At 55.8% G+C, this 7,571-nt stretch overlaps 1 protein-coding gene across 8 annotated transcripts in view; it reads left to right on the forward strand.

Annotated features, from left to right (window-relative positions):
* The first annotated feature begins 2,917 nt into the window (after positions 1-2,917).
* The window catches only part of Adcyap1r1 (ADCYAP receptor type I), a 56,489-nt gene continuing 51,835 nt past the window's right edge, over positions 2,918-7,571 (forward strand). For 4 of the 8 annotated variants that reach the window (XM_048786418.1, XM_048786417.1, XM_048786416.1 and 1 more), the window contains exon 1: positions 2,918-3,360. The gene's annotated coding sequence lies outside the window, so the exon portion shown is untranslated. The remainder of the gene's footprint in view (positions 3,361-7,571) is intronic. The other 4 variants (XM_048786420.1, XM_015490201.2, XM_048786421.1 and 1 more) reach the window with 3 other exon arrangements.

Raw genomic sequence — 7,571 nt, forward strand, 5'->3', positions numbered from 1 at the left:
AAAAGGCAGCTCAAGGGGGGCCTCTGGAAGGAGACTATTTCCAGGTGTGGTCCCTTGTCCCCACTCTTCCCAAACCCTGGCAGGAGGAGGGGAGAGTGGCCTGGATAGCTTAGAAGGTCATTCATTAGAACTTGAGGTGGGGTGAGAGGGTATAGGGCAGGGAAGTGGCAGACGCTGGCCTTGTCCTTGGGGGAGACCCAATTTGGGGAAACAAAATTGATTTAGCTCCTGCTTCCGGAGAGCTGAGATGGTTTGGGAAACTCAATTTCAAATGCCCGAGAAAGGCAGAGAATAGAATAGTACAGGACACAAAAGCCTGACCTGGGCTTCTGGAATGATGGGGGCAGCTCACAAGGTAGGGTGACATTTAGCTAGGTACCTGGATGTATAGTAGAGTTTCCTGTGCCACCTTGGGCTAGTCTTGTTGCCCATTCACAGGGAAAGGGCCAGACAACCCTCCTGGGTCCCAGAGTTGGACTGTCTTTCAATGCCTGGCCCAGGCTGATGCTACCAGATGGAGCTAGGGCTAGAATCCAAGTGGACAAGGATGAATAGGATACCCAGAACCTTGGAGAGAATTTGAGAGGTGCCCCCTCAGGTGGATCAACCAAAAAAAAAAAAAAACCTTTTTGGCTGGACTCAGGGGATGTCTGGCTTGGTGAGCAATGTATCTCTACCCTCAATGGCCTCTTTCAGGTTCCTTTGAGCAGGACACAAATAGCCCCAGAGTCCTGGTTGACCTCTAGCTATGGTCATCCAGGGCTAACATTCTGGTCATGGGCCCTGATGGAAAGGCAGAACAGATGAAGGGAACAGATGTAAGCAAAGGGCAGTTGGGTTTCCACCCTGCAGGACTGGCTGCAGGCAGAGAGGAAGTGTGCCCTTGGTGGGGATCATGCCCACCTGCCCACACCCAGATGTGTATCTGAGAACAGAACAGAAAGCAGGGAATCTGGAGCCCGGGGTAGACCTGGAAAACAAAGAATATGCAACAGGGGATAAGTCAGGAACTAAAGGCAGACCTTCAAAGTTAAGGGACCATACATTTCCAGGGTAAGCTAGCCTACTGTGGGTTACCCAGATCTCCACCTGTCCACACACTCCCTGATCTGAATGTCCTGTGCTCTGTGCTTCCTGACTCAAACTCCTGCAGCCTTGCCTTCCCTAGTACGGTTCACAGTTTATAGAACACTTTCACACATAGCACCTCATTTGATCTTCCAGAATTTGAGCTGGAGGTGACTATGGAAGCAGACTCCCAGAATGTGGGGGCAACAAGCAAAGAAGGGGTGCAGCTGGGTTCCACAGGGAGGTTTTACCTGTGATTCTAACTATGGCACAGCTCCTCACCTTCTTCTCTCCTTTTTCTGATACAACTCATTCTTTTTTTTTTCCCTAGGTACCAGGGATTGAACTCAGGGGCACTCAACTACTGAGCCACATCCCCAGCCCCCTCCCCCCCCCTTTTTTTTTTGGTATTTTATTTAGAGACAGGGTCTCACTGAGTTGCTTAGCATCTCAATTTTGCTTTGAACTCAATCTCCTGCTGTCAGTCTCCCGAGTCACTGGGATTACAGGTATGCACTACTGCGCCCAGCAGACACATTGTTCCTCCAGGAAGCTTTCTTGGACTGAAGGGATATGAGACATGCAGACAGTGTGGTGTGGCATCCTGGGCCAGTGTTGATGGGGGTAAAGAAAAACCTTCAGCTTGCTGCCTGCACCTAGGAAACTCCATGCACCTTTCTGGGACCTCAGATTGTCCCCCTAGGTTTCTGTATGGGCTCATCTCCATTCTCCAGTCCTCTTCTGGGGCCCTTAAGGGAAATCTCAAGTGTCTTTTTCCTTCCTTGGGGTTTCCAGTTAGGTGGCCACACTCAGGACTTGGACCCACAGGGAGTCTGGCCAAGAACATACCTGAATGGGGTAAGGACAGACCTGGTTGCAGAACTGAGGTTTGGGTTATGGAGGAGGCTCTCAGGATGCATAGCCTAGGGTAGTGACCACAAACTGAGATCAGATCCAGGCAGCAACAACCTCGTGGGCCCACGGATGGAGCAGAGAGTAAGTAAGTACTCATTTGGGAGTATAATGGCTTTGTTAGGCTGTGGCTCCACTACCACTGGCTCTGCAAACTTGATCTGTTTAGTTCCCTGGATTAAGCCTCAGTTTGCTCATTCGTATTAGGAGACTGTGGAACAGGACTACAGTAACAGTAGCAATAGTAATTTATTCAGCATCAGTGAACCAATGAAAACTACTCTGCTATGCATATACTATTCTAATTTACTGCTGTTGTCATGAACTTGGGAATTGATACTAACATTCCCTTATGCATATGAAGAAGTTGGGTCTCTGAGAGGTCAAGCCACTTCCTCACTCTCACAAAGCTGGCCGGCAAGCAGATTAATTTAAATACACCTCTGTGGTGTAAGCACCCCGACCCCTTTTCTGGCTATAGAAACTTTCTCCAGAGCATTACATTTGAGGGCATCCAGGTTGGTACCGCAAAACTAGCTAACTCCCCTCACTCCCTGTCATAACCGGGGATGTGAAGTGAGAAAAGAGCCCAAGGAGGATCTAAAACATGCCCAGGGGACACAGTAAGGAGAAAAGGGCTTTCCCCCGCTGGTGTCATGCAGAGGGTGGAAAGGAAGGAGGCGAGACAGGGAAAGGCCCCACTCAGCCCCGGAAGCTCCGAGGCAGTTTTTTTTTTGGGGGGGGGGTGTAGATGGGAGAGGATGGTGGTGGGATGGAATGGAGGCTGTCACCTCTGCATTCGCGCCCAGGGCGGAGTGGTCCTGGCGCCACAGCTCCAGCTAGGTCTGTGCGGCCGGCAGGGTCCCCACCGCGCTCAGTACCGGCTCCCCTCGGCCTAACTCCGCCCCGGGCGCTCATTGGTCTGCACCCCATCCCCAGCCTGCGAGCTCCGTGGAGGGAGGCGGTGGCCGGTCGCCTCCCTCCGGTCCCCTGCCTGGCTTCGCGGCGGAGGCGGTGCCTCTCCCGCAAGACCGAGCCCCGCTGGGCGGCCGTGAGGCGCGGGGCCCGGCGAAGGCAGGCGGGGGGGCGCAGCGCTCCGGCACCGGGCGGTGACTAACGACCGCGGCGGCGGCGGCTCCAAGGAACGCGGTCTCCGCGTGCGCACACGCACACGTAGCCGCGCAGGGACACACGGACCCCGGTCGCCCGCGGCCACACGGACGCGGCGACTCGGCTCCGCGCGCGCGCTCCTCGGGCTCACACGCTCGGCATTCCCCGGCGGCGCCGGGCGCGGACTCGCCGGCTGCGCGCCCTCCTCGCGGAGCCTGCCCTGGAGGACCCGCAGCCCCCAGCCCCACGGCCAGGCCCCGCAGTGAGCAGGTAAGGACCGCCCCGCCGCCCCTGCCCCTCCACTCCCGGCAGCCCTCTCCCAGCTCCAGAACCTTCGCCTAGCAGGGACCTGGGACCCCCTCCTCCAGCTCGGCGGTCTCCGCAAGTCGCGTCCTCCAGCGACAGAGAACTGGCGCGGGCCAGCGCGGGGCAAAGCTTCGGAATCCGTGAAGCTCTCCAGCCGCTGCTTGTTTCCTGCGCGTCAGTCTCACCCCTCTCCTAGTGTCTGGGGCCGTTGCTTGGGGGGCCCATTCCTGCAGCTCACTGGAGTGGGGGTCGGCCTAGCCATCGAGCGTCCATCCTGGTGCCAAGAAAGGACAGTGAGGGCAGGGATGACACAGAGGCCAGAGGGTCCCCAAGGGACCTGTCCCCCTAGCCCCAAGGCGGGCGGACGCGCCTACACGGATTCCAAAGGCCAAGCTGAACTGTCCCCTGGGGCTAGGTGCCGCAGTCTGCACGGGGTTTGAGGGGTGGGCAGGTGGTGTGCTGGAAAGGGGTCGGGTGGAGGCCAGTGGAGAATGTCTCCCTACCGGGATACATTCGGAATCATTCAAAAGAGCGTAGTAGTCTCCGGGTTTCCCGCGGCACCAAAGGATGGGATTAGGAATGCCAGGGCTTTCGTGGTCCCGCAAGGAAACGCCCAAAGAGGCCTGTGGGACAAACGCGCGTGGCCCCCCGGGGCTGAAGTGGGCCCATTCAAGACCCTTGCCCGCAGTCTTAAAGGCCCAGGCTCCTGCGCCAGCTGCCGGAGTCGGGGGTACATCCTCATCTGGAACTGAGCGGGTTGGGGACTCAGAAAGGACCAGGGTGCCAAAGAATGGAGTTAAATCTTCAGGAAGAAGCCCCGGCGGGAAGGTGATGGCATTTCACACGTGGAGCTGAGGAGGGGGGGCCCTGAAAGGAGCTTAGGCTCCCTTCAGAAGATTCTGGGGGTGGGGGGTGGGAGCCCTGCTCATTTTTCAGACCATTTCCGTCTTTCAGTGCAGGTGCGTCAGATTCCCTTTCTTTACCTCCCCCAGCCTCCTGGTGTGTACCGCAAGCCCCCATCCTGGAACAAAGACAAAAACAAGACAGCATTTGGCTTTGCCTGTGAACAGCCCTGGGGTGGGGGGATTGGAAGGGACTAAGCACAGTATATGGAGCGCAATTTGCCCAGACTGCAGTTGGCCAGAGGCACACTGGTACCCTGAAGGTCAGGCTAAAGGCTTTTGGTGGCTGTGGGCTTCTGAAGGGGATTGGGAATTGTGTTGGAGCCATGAGGGCCAGGGCAGTGACAGCACCAAGGTTTTCTCTGGAGCCACATCTGAGTTTGGTGCTACGTGCATCCAGGCAGTGGAATGCCCAGTCCCAAGCTGAGTCTGGGGTTCCTGCTCCTCACTGACCTTGGAGAAGGCAGGCAGGAGCATCAGTCTGGGCACAAGCAGGAATTTGAACAGTATAAACTAGACAGAACTCACTAGGGTGGGCCCTGAGCCAGATCCTCCAAAGAATTCATCAACAAGTGTGCGTGGTGTGACCAGGAGCCAGATGCTTCTTCTGCCATCAGAACTGGCTCATTGGTGGTGGGGTGTCTATGACAAGACCCCCAGGAGTCTGCCCTGAGTGTAGTGAGGACGGTGTCTGTGGGGAGCCTCTAGGACGCCCCTTTCCTGCATGTTAAAGACTGATCTGAGCAAGCACGCATTAAAGCCCTGCTTTGTGCAAGGTTTAGGCTGCCATGGGATTGACTGGAGAAAGACTTTGGGACCCACTCTTTTTCATATGGCCACCTCTCTTTGCCGTCCTCCTACTTTGGGACACTTCATTAATTCGTGTTGAATAAACAGATCCATACAACGAGTGTTTATAGGTCAGGGTATATGGGAGAGGCTGAGAAAGACAGCAGCTAAGGCCACAAGGTGGCTTTCCTCCTGGGGAGGCTTGGGTGCCCCACGTTGCTGGCCTCCCGGGATGGACATCTCGCTGAGCAAGGGCTGGCATTGTTTAAGTGGAAGACACTGTGCTGCCTGCCAGAGGACAGGACCAAGGTGTGCCAAGTGCAGTGCACCAGCTCTGCTTGTGCCAGGCAGGTTTTGCTTGCCTGACAGCCCCTCACTGTGGAGCTGATACCAGGGGTGACAGTGAATTTCCTGTCCTGAGGAGGCTTGTGATCAGAGATCAAATGCTCCAGATGGGGGCTACCCGGGGGCTTTCTACCCTGAAAGGCCTACAAGCCTCAGGAGCCCTCTGTCACCTCTGAATAGAAGAATCCAGGGGGTCTGAAGTGTGGTCCAGCTGCCCAGCAACATGGAGGCTGGAAACTCCTCAGCTGTGATGTGTTTGTACTGAGCTCTGGATGCCGTCAGAGGCACACAGTGACAGCCACCCCCACAGTGACACATAGAGAGGGAGTGACACACAGCCAGGGAGGCATGTGGGCTTCCCATGACACCTACCAAGGAGTCTGGACAAAATAGTAAGGGAGATGAACAGGGAGAGTCTTCACACAGACCTGGGCAAACCTGGGGACTCAGGCATTTGCCCAAAGACCACAAAGAAGGTCCAGATCCATGTTGAGCTGAGTGGAGAAAGTGTGTGTGTATGTGTGTGTGTGTGTGTACACTCTGTGCTGTATGAACCTAGAACGAGGGTCAGCAGCTTTTTTTTTTTTTGTAAATACAGTCAATATTTTAGATTTTGTGAACAATATTCCCTGTTGCAGTGATTTCTTTTGTCTGATGTAGCCTGAAAACAATCGTAGACAACCGTCGAAAGTATGTAAATAAAAACAAAGCCTACAGGATATGTTCTGATAAACTTTATTTGTGGACACTGAATATTTTAATTTGGGGTCACTTGCATGTATCAGGAAGAATGCTTCTTTTAATTTTTTCCGGACCATTTAGAAACGTACAAACCATTCACTGGCTGGCTGTACAACAGCAGGTGACAGGCTGGATCCAACAGGCCTCAAGGGTTTGCGGACTCCCGGACCAACAGTTAGAAAAGAGAAGGCGTCCAGGAGAATGAGGAAGGCAGGCGATTGGTGCTGGGAGCTCAGGACACCCGAGGGCACCGTGGTGCTTCACGCAGTGTACATGGAGCTCACAAGAGCCTGCCCCAGGGCAGGTCCTGCCTGGCCTCTGCCCTCTACCCCAGACCAGCCCCCACGGCATCCACACAATAAATTTCTACTCTGAGGACACTGATGTCACCTGATCCCCAAGGGGCTCCTGAGCCCCTTTTCCTGTGTACCCTCTGTGCCCAGCTCTAGGTGCACCCCCACTGTGAGGGATACCACCCTCAAACCTGCAGGCTCCTTGTTTCCAGATACAACTTGAACCTCACCGTGAACATGATAAGACCCGAAGCAGCCTGGGCAGGAAGGAGAGAGTTTTCATCCCAGGATTGGGGGTTCTCGGAGGAGGATGAGGTCAGAGGGGGTGGGTGCAGCCTGGGTGGGCTTCCTGGAGGTGGTGTAGGAGGTTAGGTTGGCCTTGAGGCATGGCTGGGCATGCTCCTCCTGGCCTTCCAGACTCCATGCATGGCTCTGGCGTTCCTCACCTTTCCTCCTAACAAATGGGCGCTGCAGGGGGCTGGCAGAGAGTAAAGCACAGAGCTCCTGTGCAGGCCTCTCGGAGTCTCCCAGCTTCTGATTTATTAGTTTGTGGAGTGAACCTGCCCTGCCCTCTCTTTCTTCCTCCCCCTGCTGTCCCTTTGGGACATTTCTTTCCTGCCACCTCCCCCAAGATGAGCCAGGGAGACTTTCTGTTTTTCTGAGTCTCTGGATTCTGTCTCCCCATTCTGTTCCAGCTCCCCCTCAACTGATCCAGAGAGGGGCCTCGGGAGAGCATCCCCCTGCACCTCCCCCTCTGCTCTGCTCACCAGCCTTTGGAGGGCTCTTCTCTAGGGGGCAAGCAGAGCCCCCCACTCCCCTGCTAGCCCTCTCCAGGGCCCATCCCTGCCTGTGTTCCAGCCCTCTAGTGTCCCAGCTGGTCACCTTCCCAGGCCATCCAGCAGGCACTCATGTGTGCACTCTGGGCACACACCTGTGTGTGCAGGGGCCAGGAGCGCCTGCACAACGGAGTTGGGGCTAAGGGAAAGTGCAGTCAGTGGGGCTGGTCACCACTCTCCTCCTGAGCCACGCCCCCTGCCTGGCGGGGAGCTCAGTGAGCATCCTCCAAAGCAACGCCCCCCCCCCCTCCCGGGGTTCCTATTCCCCT

The sequence above is a fragment of the Marmota marmota genome, unplaced genomic scaffold (genome assembly GCF_001458135.2).
Source record: "Marmota marmota marmota unplaced genomic scaffold, marMar, whole genome shotgun sequence".
In the NCBI taxonomy this organism is placed as follows: domain Eukaryota; kingdom Metazoa; phylum Chordata; class Mammalia; order Rodentia; family Sciuridae; genus Marmota; species Marmota marmota.